Source organism: Rhinopithecus bieti, unplaced genomic scaffold (assembly GCF_001698545.2).
Source record: "Rhinopithecus bieti isolate Rb0 unplaced genomic scaffold, ASM169854v2 scaffold_57691, whole genome shotgun sequence".
NCBI classification, from domain to species: Eukaryota; Metazoa; Chordata; class Mammalia; order Primates; family Cercopithecidae; genus Rhinopithecus; species Rhinopithecus bieti.
Genome location: NW_016824383.1, coordinates 535,309 through 550,715, shown reverse-complemented (window position 1 = coordinate 550,715; position 15,407 = coordinate 535,309). Strand labels below are relative to the sequence as shown.

The 15,407-nt window shown below is 45.4% G+C and overlaps 1 protein-coding gene and 1 long non-coding RNA gene across 7 annotated transcripts in view; both read left to right on the top strand.

Annotated features, from left to right (window-relative positions):
* LOC108522224 (uncharacterized) overlaps positions 1-1,882 on the top strand; it is a 30,249-nt gene extending 28,367 nt beyond the window's left edge. The window contains exon 4 of the long non-coding RNA XR_001883406.1: positions 1,790-1,882. This is a non-coding gene — a long non-coding RNA (uncharacterized LOC108522224). The remainder of the gene's footprint in view (positions 1-1,789) is intronic.
* Positions 1,883-14,071: 12,189 nt separating this feature from the next.
* CTIF (cap binding complex dependent translation initiation factor) overlaps positions 14,072-15,407 on the top strand; it is a 334,077-nt gene continuing 332,741 nt past the window's right edge. For 4 of the 6 annotated variants that reach the window (XM_017862290.1, XM_017862289.1, XM_017862287.1 and 1 more), the window contains exon 1: positions 14,072-14,350. The gene's annotated coding sequence lies outside the window, so the exon portion shown is untranslated. Of the gene's footprint in view, positions 14,351-14,793; positions 14,868-15,407 lie in introns of all 6 variants that reach the window. The other 2 variants (XM_017862288.1, XM_017862284.1) reach the window with 1 other exon arrangement.

Sequence of the window (15,407 nt, the reverse complement as noted above, 5' to 3'; positions counted from 1 at the left end):
CTCAGGGGGCAGGGCCACAGCTGCACGCCAGGATCTGCCCCCATGACTACCTAAGGAAATTCTGCCACGCCAAGGTCGTATACTTCCTGGGTCTATTGCGCTGCCTCATGGGGCCTGCTGCTGCCGAGGGGAGTGATGGGTACTTACGGTTGGTGTAGGAAGGAGGTTGGAATCCACGATGCACCTCTTACAAAACCCACACATTAATGACCTCTCTGAGCCTTGGTTTTCTTCTTTGTGAAATGGAAATGATAATACCCATCACAGAGGGGTCTCCTGAGGATTCAGTGAAATAATGCATGCACGAAACTTGGCACATGTTAAATGCTGAAGAAAGGCTAGCTACTATTGATGTTGATGTTGCTCTTCCAAGGATAAGTGCTGTAATCTGGTTCATAAGTTCCATTCTGTGTGTGTCTCAGGTACTCTGACAGGTATGGGAGGTACTGAGGCACAGATGACTTAGCACTTGTCCTCAGGGATTTTTAGTTTGGTGGTGGAAGGAAATAAGTAAAAGGATGTCACAATTTGAGGTATAAGTACTGTCGTAGGGGCCAACACAGGAGATGTGGGAGCCCAGGAGGGAGTTTAACACCATGTGGGGCTGGGGAGGAGGCAGGCAGCTTTTGGAGGATGCAACCTGTGAGTCGAGTCCTAAAAAAACAGGGGGCATAAAGCCTAGTGAAGGAGTGGGAGAGAGGGAAGAAATGAATCCTGGCTCGGGGAGAACATTCCAGGTAGTAGGAATGAAGGCAGGATTAAGTGTTCTGGCAAGCCCAACCCATGGGCTGTCCTGGCAATAATGAGGAAAATATGGTTTGGTGAACAGGGTCCATCTGATATGAAGGCTATGCCAGAACAGCAGTTTTTGATGGCTTATCTTTAGTGAGTATGGCAGCCATGCTGGCTACCTACTAAATATCCACACTCCCTCTTCCTTACCAACAGGACTCCACATTCTTGAATGTAACAAACGCCCAGGTAAAAATCCATTTCCCAGCCTCTCCCCAGCAAACAGGGATGGACAGTGAAATGTGTGTAGATTTTTTTTTTAACTTTTTTGTTTTTGTGTCAGGATCTCACTCTGTTGCCCAGGCTGAAATGCAGTGAAGTGATCACGGCTCACTGCAGTCTCAACCTCCCAGGTTCAAGTGATCCTCCTACCTCAGCCTCCAGAGAAGCTAGGACCAAGGCATGTATCACTATGCCTGGCTAATTGTTTATTTTTATTTTTGTAGAGATGAGGTCTCACTATGTTGCCCAGGTGGGTCTCAAACTCCTAGCCTCAAGCAATCCTCCTACCTCAGCCTTCCAAAGCACTAGGATTACAGGTGTGAACCACTACACCTAATCTTTTTTTTTTTTTACTTTTTATAATAAAAAAAGTCCAAACTATGCACAAGTACAGAAAATACTGCAAGAACCTCAGTATACTCTTCACATAGTTTTATAGCTATCAACTATCAACTTGGTGTGGCAGGAATCAACATTTGCCATTCTTGTTTCATCTGTCCTTCCACTTGTCTTTTTTTTCTAGATTATTTTAAAGCTCAGACCAGACATTATATGATTTCCACCCACAAATATTTCAGTGTGTCTCTCTAAGAGATAAAGACTTTCTTTTTAAATGTAACCATAATACTAATGTCATACCTAACAAAATTAACAATATTACCTTAATATCATCTAATATGCAGTCTATATTCAATTAGGAAATCTCTTTAAGGGGACTGACTTGGTAGAAAACTAGGTGGCCTTTGCCTTTCCCCCTCTCCTTCTGCTGTTACAGGATATTCAGATGACCCAAGCCATCCCACTTTCACAAACTGACCACTTTGTGACCATGAGTAAACTTTGACAGCGGAAGCCACACACCGGGGAAGGTAAAGTGGGAAGATGGGAGGAACTGCGACCCTGATGGCCACGCAGCCATCACACCAACATGAGACTGCCTAACTCTGGTCGTTTTTCTTCCTCAGTCTTGATTTTTGTATTTTTTTAATTAATTGATTTTTTAAAACTTATGAGCAGTTTCAGGTTTACAGAAAAATTGAGCAGAAAGTACAGACTTCCCAAATTCCCGACACCACCCCCACCGGTTCCCCTGGTATTGATATCATGAATGAGTGTGGTACATTTATTACAGTTGATGAGCCAATATTGTTGTGTTATTGTTAACTAAAATCTATAGTTTCCCTTAGGGTTCACTCCTGCATAGATTCTATGGGTTTTGATGAAGGCATGATGACTTTTATCCACCATTATAGTATTGTACAGAGTAGTGTCACTGCCTAAAAATCCTCTGCCTATTCATCACTCTCTCCCTGCTAATCCCTGGCAACCACTGACCTTTTTACTGTCCCTGAGGTTTTGCCTTCTCCATAGTGTCATATAGTTGGAATTGTACAGTAAGTAGCCTTTTCAGACTAGCTTCTTTTGCTTAGCAACATGCATTTTGGATTCTTCCATGTCTTTTTGTAGCTTGATAACTCATTTCTTTTCATCGCTGAATAATTTTCCATTGTCTGAATGTCCCACAGTTTGTTTATCCACTCACCTATTGAAAGACATCTTGGTTGTTTCCAAGCTTTGGCAATTATGAATAAAGCTGCTATAAACATTTATGTGTAGGTTTTTGTGTGGACGTAAGTTTTCAACTCATTTGGGTGAGTACCAAGGAGAGCTACTGCTAGATTGTATGATAAGAGTGTGTTTAGTTCTGTAAGAAGCTGCCAAACTGTCTTCCAAAGTGGCTGTACCATTTTTCTTAATGTGGAGAGAAATCTTTCCTTAAGCTGCAGTAATTTGTATCTCTGTTATTAGCAGCTGAATGCAATTCCTAATTGATTGGGTGGGGATGCGCTACTGAGTGCTGATTAGCTAGACAGAAATCTTCCACCAACACACTAAAAAGTCAGAAGTAACTGCTCATCTAGTCATGCGTTCTTACCCATCAGCATTACGTTTTTTTCATGAGGTCAGAGGAGATTGTAGATATATAACAAAGATATGACCCTCTGTGTTCTAATTTTCTATTAACATTATGATGATAAGAAAAGATTGACTTGTCTTTTTATTTAGGTCCTGTTAAGGAGTCTCCACATGATTACTTCTTCATAAGTGCTTGCAAACTTTTGTTTAATGATCTGTTCCCCTGTCTTTTGGCATTTTCTGGTCTTCATAATTCCACCAAGATTAAGGATAGTGGTTTGACAGTTAGGTCTACAAATCCTGTCCCAGTTGGAATCCTCAAATGCTGAAGTGAGCAAATATTCCCCACTATCATTATCCAGCAATCAAAATCATTTTAGCGACCTGATTTGGCTTCACGCTGAGCAATAGATGTGTTCTAGGGAAAACTATATATACATCACATTGTTATAAATTAATTCCTATTTTAAATGAACTGGGAAAGCTTGTCACAGCCGAGGAAAATGCAGTGAATCCTTCTATAAGGCAAATAATTCCATTATATGAATACTCACCCTCTAATTTAGTTCTCTACGAACATGTAATGTTCAAATATTGGGGATTTTAGGGATTTTTTTTACATGTGGAGATTAGAGCTGAATGTTTGCTTATATTCAATTCCTTTTTTCTTTTTTTAAACATCATCACCATCATTGTCTTCAATGTTGTTTGTTGTCATCACTAGGGAAAGTCACGAAATTTTAGAAATATATGCAAAGGGCTGCCTTACTAGAGGTTGTCTTGTCCACCAATAAGCAGGTCTTGCTCTGTACTGAGGAATCCTATAGCTTCCTCAGTGTCTACATTCAAAGGTACAGAACGATTATCTGGTTATGTGATCTTGGACAAATCACAAATTATATAAACTCTCTGGGTCTCAGTTTATTCATCTGTAAAATGAGAATGATGACGGCACATTACTCATGGGGTTGATTTGAGGATCGAATGTGGCAACATAGAGTGTCTACCCTATGTTATGTGTTCAATTAATGTCAGCTATTATAATTGCTTTTGGAAGTCCTATTATCATTAAATGTTAAGGTTAGACAAGCCTTCCCCTTAAAAAAATAACTATGACTGCATCACACCTATTAGAATGGCCACTATCCAAAGCAAGCAAACAAAAAAATGGAAAATAACAAGTATTGGCAAGGAAGCAGAACAATTGGAATGCTCATGCACTGTTGTGGGAATGTAAAATGTTGTAGCCACTATGGAAAACAGTATGGTAGTTCCTCAAAAAACTAAAAGTAGAATTACCATATAATCCAGCAATTTCACTTCTGGGTATATTCAAAAGAAATCAAAGTGAGGACTCAAAGAGGTATTTGTCCACCCACATTCGTAACAGCATGATTCACAACAGCCAAAAAGTGGAAGTGACCCAAGTGTGCATCCATGCACAAGCGGGTAATCAAAATGTGGCACATACATGAAATGGAATACTATTCACTCTTAAAAAGAAATGAAATTCTGACACATGCTACCTTAGAATAAGGTATTCCATGCTAACATGGAATAACCTTGAGGACATTATGCTAAGTGATGTAAGCTGGTCACAAAAGGACAAATACTGTATGATTCCACTTACATAAGGCACTTAGATTAGCCAAATTCATATTAACAAAATGTAGATTAGTGGTTTCTAGGAGCTGGGGGCAGCAGAGAATGGAGATTTGTGTTTTAATAAGTACATAGCTTTAGTTTTGCAAGATGAAGAATTTTGTTGATGAATGCTAGTGACGGAAGCACAACAGTGTGAATTTACCAACGCCAATTTTAAGTGTGCAGTAAGCATACACTTAAATGTTTAAGATGGTACACTTTATGTCACATGTATTTTACCATTTTTTTAATAAAAGATTTTACTATTTTAAAATTGTAAACCACCATGATTAGGAGTTTTCCATACCTAGGAAATGGGAACATATCCGGTGGTAGAAGATTGTAGGGAATGGAGAAGTGACAGTGGTCAACCCGGGATGCTCTTTAGCAGAACTGAATGCCTGTCATAGCCGACAGATGAGCCACTCAGAACGTGCTTGCATTTGTCAATGATCCCTCCAGCTGATTCCACAGTTGACTGGTTTCACAAAGCACAGCACTGGTTATGATTTGTGTCTGGGTAACCACAGCTTCCAGAGATAGGCCCTGCCCAAGAAGCTAGTATTAAAAAATTACAACTCAATTGATAGGAGAAGAGTTCACTGGTACTGGCTTAGTAATTAAATTGCAAGGTGATTATTAGTCTGCTCAGGCAAAAAGATCACATGTGAGTACTTTAAGCAGCCTAAGACTAAAAAACTCCTCCCAGAAAAAAAAAAAAAACCTGTAACTAAATTAATACCATTTTCTGCCAATTATAGATGCCCTCCAGTGACTTTAAGGTTGCCACAGCAACATGCCCACTGAAAGGTTGTCTTAGTCCATTTTGTGGTGCTATAACAGAATACCTGAGACTGGGTAATTTATAAAGAACAGAAGATATTTATTTCTTACCTTTCTGGAGGCTGAAAGTCTAAGGTATAGGAGCCCACATCTTACAAGGGCCTTCTTGCTGTGTCATCCCATAGTGGAAGGTGGAAGGACAAGACAGCACACATGAGCAAGAGATCAAACTCACAGACTCAAGCCCTTTTGTAATTAGCATTAATTCATTACGGGATGGAGACATCATGACTTAAACATCTCCTATTAGGCCCTACCCCCCAACACTGTTGCTTTAGGGATTAAGTTCCCAACACATGCTTTTTGTTAAAAAAAATAATGTGTTAGATGAATTTGTTGGGATATAGTAACTATAGCATAGGGTATGATTGCTAAGTCCTGAAATATATAGATATAGCAAATAGAGAATGTTTCACATCTTACATCTGTGTCAAGCCAAAATTGTTTTCTAGGGGGAGGACAGGTGAACTGTCACCAGGCAGCTCTCCTCTCTTCTGTGGCCCAGTCTGAGATCCCAGGCTGGCTTGTCACCTCTGCCACTGCCCCACAGGGAGCACAGCAGCCTGGCATTTCCCCTACACTGCTCCCTTCCCCTAGTATGGTCTCCCAGGCCACATCAGCTAATAAGAATCCTCCCTTGTTTTTCTGAAAACCTCCTCTGCCACCTCTCCCAAGCAGGGTTCCCTGACCAAGTGGCAGCTCAGTGCTTTCTAGACCAGATCCCATTCAATCGCTTAGCTCTGCACAAAGTAAATTCAAGGGTTTCACATACCCTTTGCCTCTGTTCAAGTCCCAAACCTGATGAAAATCAGCTGACTCCTGTGAAGGTGATAATGGGGGGTAATGCTGTGAAACACACTGATACCGAAGACACATTCCAGAAAGCTGCTGATGAGGCAAAATTTGGCCAGTCGGGTCTGATGTTGCACGCACCAGATGTGCTGCGATTTAAAGAAATGCTGGTTACTCCTTTTGTAAAAGGGATAACCATCTTACAAGGTGTCTTTTGTGTAAATTCCTATTTTTATATACTAGTAGGTACATTTTAGAATTTAGAAAGCTGTCTTGAGTCCTTTCTGGAAAGAGTAGCATATAAACAAATCTGATAACATTGTCAAAACAGAAAAAGAGGTGGGGTGAGGGTATGTGGATCTGCATGTGAGAGAGGGACAGAATGTCAGCTCATGAAAAACCATGAGAACAGCTCCTGATTCCTCGAGTTCCACTGAACCCTCAGAGGCCTTGCTGAAGATGAGGGTGAGGATTACTGGGATTGGGGCTCAGGCCAGGGGTGGATCTCACAGTCTGGGTCAGGCTGGGAGTGGCTCCCACAGTCTGGGCCACACGTCACTGTCTACCTGAATTATATATGATTGAAAAACAAAATCTAATCTCACCCTCTTGAGTCACAGAATAAAGTGCAAATTGGTCAAAACTTTTTTCCCTGGTCCCACACAGCCTATCCCTGGGGTAACAGCAAAAATAACAACAATAATAACCAAAAAATAAAACCTGGCCTTAGTATAAGCCCTTACTACGTGTGAAGTACCTTGTATACATCATCTCCTTTAATCCTTATAATGACTTACTGAGATATGTTCTATTATTTCTCTCTTTTGTAGAGGAAATGGAAGCTTAGAGTTGCCCAAGGTCAAGTGGTGATAAAAGGTGAAGGCAGGATGCAAATCCTGGTGTCTGCCTCCTGAGTCCAGTCTTAAGCCAATGACACATAACTAACTTTCTGGACTTCGTGCCTCATCCTCCCCACTGCTCAGCCCCTCCCCGATGTGAATTCCCACTTCTAAGCTCCTGCCTGCCTATCACTGGGAAAGCCCCCTTTGCAGCCCTGGTCCCATCCCAGCACACTCAGGCCTGGCCTGGGTCCACTTCTCCCTCCAATCTCTCTCTGCTGCTCTAGCTTTCAAGGGTTGCCTTTTCCCTGAGCAATCACTCTGTCTATATTACACATACGGCACAGCTTGGATTTTAATCTTTTACTGCCATTTCTGTTTAAATGTGTCTGTCGTCTGAAGTAAACTGGGAGGTTCCGTAAGCCGAAATTAATGTCCACTTGTGTGTGTGCTGGTCATTCCTATTTAACTTTGAACAAATGCATTATATATAATAAATACTAGGGTATAAAGGGTCACTTAAATAATTTTTACATGTCATCTATAAAGATTTTTGATAACACAGAAAATATGTTTTATTTTATTACATTAGAAAAGCAACATGCAAACATGCATAAGCAATGCCTTTCTTAATATCAATGCCGTTTTTAACAATCTCAGCTATTATAATTCCACATGATAAATCACCTGTTGAAAATGTAAAACACAAAATATACAAATAAATAGGGAAAGAAAGCCATGGAACCTCATTCAGATTTAGTGATTGCATCTTCATTATTTCCTGCAATCATTTTCTTGTTAACAAATTAGAGAATGTGACAAACACTTAAAATCCAGAATATAGTATGTGGACACCCTACTACGTATGTCCCAAAATGAGCCACCAGGGTGCCTGAAGAAAACATTGTGATATTTATTTTAAAAATTGTTTACATTAAAAATAGGCGAAAACAGTAAACTTCCCTAAGAGCAAAGGACCTTTAGAATCATTAACATAAATGAACACACACACCTCTGAAGTCTTAGTTTAAAAGAAAAAAACACTTTATTATAAATGTACCACTGAGGAAGAATGATGTTTCCAGTATTTCCTGCAGCTGGAGTACAGGTGCTTGCCAGGGACTCAGAGAAGGTGGATCCTCATGTTTTGAGATGAGGGGCGTGGTTAAGCTCACTTGCTCCGAGGCCCACAGCTCTGGGCGGACCACCATCTACCCACTGGTTGTGTGCCCCTTGGTAAGCTACTTCACCCCTTCCCGTCTCAGTTTGTTCCACTGTAAAAGTTGCTTTGCCAACTAAGTGAGACAAAGCACAAAGAAAAGTTTCGCTTGTTGCTCTGTGAATAGTAATAGCTCAATTAATATAGTAGCTATTGTTCTTTGAAAGGGGACTTAGAGATCCTGGAAGGCTCAAGGGCAATTATTTTGCAGATATTTCAGAATAAGACTTGAGCAGACAGGATAAATAAACTGACTGAAGAGGGAGACACCTGGGATAGAAAACGGAAGGGCATCTTCAGGAGGGGGACAGTCCCAGCTAGAGGGATCATAATGGCCTAACTCCTCTCTCTGCACTTCCTGTCTTTCAGGCCATTCTAGATGTGGGTCTTCAAACTACAAAGATCAGAAGTCACTCAACCTAGTGCAAATTAAAGGGGATTACTATAAGAATGCAGAGGGTATTAGGCTGTTCTTGCATTGCTATAAAGAAATATCTGAGGCTGAGTAATTTATAAGGAAAGAGGTTTAATTAGCTCATGATTCTACAGGATGTACAGGAAGCATAACACTGACACCTGCTTCTGGGGAGGGCTCAGGAAGCTTTTACTGATGGTGCAAGGTGAAATGAGAGCTTTCAAGTAACATGGTGAAAGGAGAAGCGAGAGAGAGAGACAGAGAGAGAGAGAGAATGAGGTGGGGAAGTGCCACATACTTTTAAATGACCAGATCTCACATGAACTCACTCACTATTGTGAGGATAGCACTAACGGAATAGTGCTAAACCATTCATGAGAAATCCACCTCCATGATCCAACCACGTCCCACCAGGCCCCACCTCCAACACTGAGGATTATAATTCCACATGAGATTCAGAGGGAATAGAGATCTAAACGATATCACAGAGTTATCAGGAGTCCAAGAGAGACATAGTAGAGCACCCAGTGAGGGAGAACTGAAAAGGTAAGGAACTGAGGCTACTTTAACATCTGTCTTTCCCTCTCCCTCTTCTTCCCCACCTCCACTCACTCCCTCTGCTTACTTATCTTCCACCCAACCCACCTAAAACACAAGCCTTGACCTAAGCAGCCATCACCAATGAGCAGAAAGAGGTTTCTCAGCCTCTTACTTCAGATTCTTACAAGAGGAATTCTGATTGGCTCAGTTCCTCTGATGGAGCCACGTCCACTCAAGTCCAGCCTAGCCCAAGTTCCCTTAGATCAGGTGTATACCTGTGGTCTGATTAGCATTGCCTGCCCCTCCCATTTTTTTAGAATGTAGACTGGCAAACAAGGAAACTTGTCTCTTGCAGAGACGTGGGGTGTATCTTTGCCCAGGCCTTCACCATGAACAAGGCTGTGGTTCTCATGCCACTGACTTATGAGGTCTGACCTTGAACTCTGGGAGACTTGAGGAATGTCTGATGACTCACACGCTGACATTGAATCAGTCCATGTCCTTAAATCTTGCAAAAGGAAATCTGCTTGTTTTATATTCCCTCATGGACTTCAGGGCTTTGTTTAACAAATATTACAAACCTTTCCTGCTCTGCTGGAATTAAACAGCTTAAAATTCATCCTTTTGGCTACTTAATTTTCTTGCTTCTTTTGCCAGTGAGATTGTAACATTCTTGAAGGGAGAATTTCAGGTGTGGAGAAGATCTTAGAGATCATCAAAGCCAACCTTCTCATTTTACAGGTGTGGAAACTGAGGCCCAGAGAGAGGAAACGTCACACAGCAGGAGAGGGGCAGGTGGGACCCAGGACCCCGTTTCACACGCTGTGTTCCCCAGGGTGCCTTGTCATGCCTTAGGCACAGTGTGCTCCCAATAAATATTCAATTGCTTTATTTCATATTGCACTTTTGCTTTTCTCAAACTCATCGTTTTCTATTCACATCCCTTCTCCACTACTGACTTCAACCTTAGCGGATCACTTTGCATGTGCCTTTCAGGTGTTGGTCTTTGGGGTTGTGTAGTGGAAGGTGAGATGAGGCATGGGTGAAATTTCACCTGGTTCTATCAAGCTGTTATCTCTCCAGGCCAACACCACGGTTGCAGAGCGTAGACACTAGACTAGCAACTTCCTTCCTTCTGGGGGGTCAGTGGCCTCCAAACTGCATGATGAAGCCATTCTCTAGCTCCCACAGTAAGTCACTAGTTCTACAATGCCTCCCGGGTCAACACCGCATAACAGGAATTTTGGCCACTGCTGACCTTCTCCCAGTGGGAAGTAACAAGCGGATGTAGCCCCGCCTTCTTCCCAGAAGCCTTCTCTGACCCTTTTAGCTGACTGGGAACTCTTAGTTCATTTGACATCACTTTCACACAGTGGGGGCACTTCATTCATTTTCCTGTTATCTGCTGAGCATCAGCCTGGTCTCAGCTACTGAAGGTAGGTAGCTTCTCTCACCCACCACCTTGGTAGGCTCCCACTAGGCCTTCAGTCAATGTGTGTACTGACTAGTAACTTTTCCCTGGAATGGCTACAGCTATGGGTGTGGGTGGAGAGAAGTCATGGGAAGAAAGGAGAACTAGTACTTTTTGCTGCTATCTTAGGCAAGTGTGAACGAGGAGAAGCAACTCCTTAAAACAAAGCAAAACATTCTGGCTTTTCATTTCGAGGCAGACAGGGGCAACTCCTGGCCCCGCAAAATCGGTCACAATTAAACCAATGCCAGCATCATTTGCTTCAGGAATCTCCATTTCCTTCACTCTGCACCTAGCAGCTCTTCTGACAGAAGCCTGCAGGTTGGGCATGAAATCAATCCCAGAGCAGAGAAGGAACAACAGACAATGGGCCACATAAGCCCCAGGCCTCCCACCTGGGGGAACTCTGGTCTAAGGCAACTACAAGGCCTTCCTCTCAAACAAAGATCCCCATTGCAGCCTGAAATGCCCGTCATCAGAGGCCACTGAAGAGAGCTCTCAATAAGAAGACAAAAGTGTCAGAGTTGGAGGAGAGAATCAGAAGAATGTCTTATATGTTAATGACAGTTTATTAGACTGGAGGTAGAGCAGAGAGCCAGGCACTGAGGATGTGAAAAACAGGAGAGAAGTTTGGGTGGGCAGGCAGCAGCAACGCAAAATCCCAGGCACTGCCCAGAGGAGGCAACATTAGGTGGGGCAGCAGGGTAGGGAGGGGAGGAGCATGAAGAACTTCGGCTGATGCGGGTTAAGAGAGCTAGGCCAGGAGCAGGTGAAGATTAGAATTGGGTCCAGGTTCCTTGAAGACAAACCTAACTGATTTCACATATTAAGATGCGTCACCCTCAGAAATCCTTCCTGCACTACTAGCTCTGCTGGTGTGAGTCTGCAGAAAGAAAAATTCAGGGTTCATTTTCGAGGGCCAGAAAGACTCAGGACAAGAAAGGGCATCAACCATCTTTGACCACTTTCCATGTGCACGGCCAGTATAAACCCATGATCACAAGGCCAAGAAAAGTTGTTGAGTAAGTGGCCCAAGGTCATCCCTTATGAATGTTAAGAAAGCTGCCCAAGGTCACAGAGCCAGGATATATCATGCCTGGGATTCAAACCCAGGGGTGACACTGACGCCAGAGCCTGTGGTTCCCACTGCCCCTCTTACCCTAGGTGCATACCCTAAACGGAGGTGTGTACTCTCAGTGGAAGCTTCACATTCCACATATTCCTCAGCCTCTAGCCTCTCCTCACCTCTGAGGGTGTGGTTTAAGCCAAAGCAAAGCCAAGACCCAAACAATTTTACTCTTATTTCCTTTGCAGGTGGCATGCCTGTCACATAATACGTAAAAACCAACAATGACAACAAGGTAAGTAAATGGGAATTTGCTGAATGTGTAGATTCCAGTACTATTATGTAATATTTTATAAACCCAGGAAATTGTCCAGATGTTAAAGCATACAAATAACTCACTGCTGAGCCAATGAGCATAAACGCTGAGGGACAAACCAATGGGAAGAGTCAGGTGTGCTTAAACCTGTTCCTTTGGAGTGGGCGACAGGGGCCTGCCCCCCAGACAACTGGCCTCCGGCACCCACTCTGTACCGAATCATGGCTGGGCATGAGTTGCTTAACTCTGTGGGCCTGTTGCCTCCCTCCAGAAGGGAGGAAATGACAGCCACCATGGCCTTTGGTACAAGAATCAAATGAGTTGTTCTATAGGATGCGAATGTCTATGCTGTTTTGTGTCTCCAGCCCAGGAGACAAGTTCTCCACACAAAACAAAATCCCACCCGTCCTTCAAGGCCCATGCCACGCGCCAAGGCTAATTTTTAAAATTTTCTGTAGAGAAGGAGTCGTGCTGTGTTGCCCAGGGTGGTCTTGAGCTCCCCAGGCTCCAAAAGTGCTGGGATTGTAGGCCTGGGACCTTTCGAATTAGGTCTCTTCTCTCATCTGAAGACTTTGTACCCTTTAACCTTAATCAGATGCTTATCCTTTCCTTTCTCTTTGTTAAAAATTCTAGAAATTCTTGCTGGGCACGGTGGCTCAAACTTGTAATCCCGGCACTTTGGGAAGCTGAGGTGGGTGGATCACGAGGTCAGGAGATCGAGACTATCCTGGCTAACACAGTGAAACCCCTAATACAAAAACAAAATTAGCCAGGTATGGTAGCGGGCGCCTATAGTCCCAGCTACTGGGGAGGCTGAGGCAGGAGAATGGTGTGAACCCGGGAGGCGGAGCTTGCAGTGAGCTGAGATGGCATCACTGCACTCCAGCCTGAGAGACAGAGAGAGACTCCGTCTCAAAAAAAAAAAAAAAATATTAGAAATTCTTTGCTCAAGTATCACTTCCTCCAGGAAGTCTTCCTGATCCTCTACCACGCCCCACACACCCTCCATCCATCCATTTGGCTGCTCCAGGTTGTGTGGTGGGGGGAATTTCACAGTACTTTGTGTTAAGCGCTGATTTATCCCTTGTATAGTACTTTCATTGACTGTGGTCCCTATACTGGACTGAGCTCCTTGAGAGCACAGACTGTGGGTCTTACCTGTCTTGGCATTCCTAGACGTTTCTGGTCTGTGGAAAGTGCTCACTAAATGTGAATATAAACTAATGAATAAATGGGTTTCTACAGCAGTTTATACTGCATTACACGGTTCCTCTAATGAATTTCTAGCCCCCTTCCTTGTTGGGGTATACACTACTTTATTCAGTATTTCTCCTGAAGGCCTCTCTGTACCAAGCTCAGTTTTAACAAAAACATTGGTGATCTGGTTATTACTGAATTATCCACTACGTTGAATTCTCCCAACTACCCCGTCCCAGCCCTTAGTTTGGCCGAAGGAAAATTAATTGGTTGCAAAGTGCATATCTAATTACAACAGCCAGCCCCTGCCACAGAGATGCTCAAATGTTAATTATAACATATGCATCTCAATAACTGACGGTGGCATTTAGTGCGGCATTAATCACGCCACATGAGCCCCCCAGTGCATACACAAAGCTCCTTTTTATCTGCCATTAGCACAGACTTTGCACTTTCAGCACGGAAGTTCTCATCCTTAAAGCCTTTCTGACTCTAAAACCAACGTTTCCCTGTAAGCCTGGACTTTGCCTAAGCCCCCAGGTCTCCCACCGCAGAAGCCCCCACCCACGGCTGCGCCAGTGCCGTGGGGTCGCTGGGCGGCGGGTTTTGGTGTCGGTAGACTGGGCTGTCTTGGCAGCTAAGCCGACATCCCGAGCGTCCCGGGGCCACCCCGCTCTCCAGGGCCCGCCATCCTGGAAAAGAAAGGCGAACTACATTACCCAGCAGGCCTCCCGGCGCCCTCTTTCCTTTCAAGTCTTTGCACGTGGCCGGAGGGGAGGGCGGGGCCTAGACGTCACTCTCCTACATTCTCTTTCCCTGTGTCAGATCAGGGATCATTTTTTTTCCTTCCTCTACTCCCTCCCCCCTACCCGCCCCTCCCTCCCTGTTTCCCTTCCCTCCCTCCCTCCCCTCTCTGCTGGGTCTGTGCGCTGGGGCGCCCGATCCCCTCCGCGGCTGGGACGCTCCGAACTCGAGGCAGGAGTCGGCTCTCCGGAGCCTCGTCCCTCCCTTCCCCTTCCCTGCCCCCTTCCCCCACCCCCGACTCGGGCTTGGCGCGGCGGCCAGAGGAACCCCGAGGTGAGCATCTCCTCTCCCGTCCTCCTCTTATAGTCACCTCAGCTTGCTGATCGATTCGGGTACCCGGGAGGAGGGCTGCGTGACGTGCGCGTGCTTATAGATAAATCCAGGAAAACCGCCCCAAACAATCAGCCCCTTTCCCCCTCCCTGCGCCTGGGCCAGCGGGGTGTCCGCACCCATCTACCATCCCCTCCTCCCCCTCGGTGGGGAACTGCACTCCACAGTGTCGCCCCCTCCCTGGGTTTGTCCCATTCCCTGCCGGGTTCTCCGCCCCGCGGGGTGCCGTGGCCCTGGAGCTCCGGCGCCAAGGGGGGCTCTTGGGGGGCGCACGGCTGGAGCCTGGCTCGCTTTGGAGCTGCGCTGTGTAGCCGCTGTCATGTGCCGGGTTCCGACCTGGGGGGAGGAAGGGAGCGAGCGCGATTCCTCTCCCTTTTGTTTTGAAGCCCGCATTTGCTGCATCGAGCAGTTGGTTTAGTACCAGCCAAACTTGCAGCTGTTCAGACCGCGCTCCGCCGAGGTAGGGAGTGCGTCTCGGGGTGGCGTTTGGAGGCCGGGGGCTGCGGCACTCGGGGCTGCGGGAGGGACCCCGAGAGTGTGTCTCCACGCCGCCCCTCCCTTCCCCGGTGACTGATTGTGTCTGTGGCAGCGGGCGTGTGTGAGTGTGCGCGCCCGTCCCCGCGGGCTCGGGGATGTCTGTGGATGGCTGTCGTCTAGACAGGGCGCAGCCCCCTCCCTGCGTCCCCGGTGAGCCCGCGGGCCGCGGGGGGAGCGGGGGATGGGAGCAGAGGAAGAAACGAAATCGGTGGACCCGTCGCGGTCTCCCCTTTGGTTGTTCCCAACGGTCGTGGTTCTGTTGGCTTTTTTATTATTCCTGTAGCCGCGGTGCAGTCGGGCCTGGGGAATAGATACGCCGGGCGGAGAGGGGTTCACTTGACAGGCTCAGAAAAACCACCTCTGGGTGGCGAGTGACCCGAGCGGCCGTGGGGTGGGCTCCGGCTCGGGTTCATCAGCACGACTAGCAGGTAACTGTCCCGGGCCCGGGTCATGGGGGAGGGCG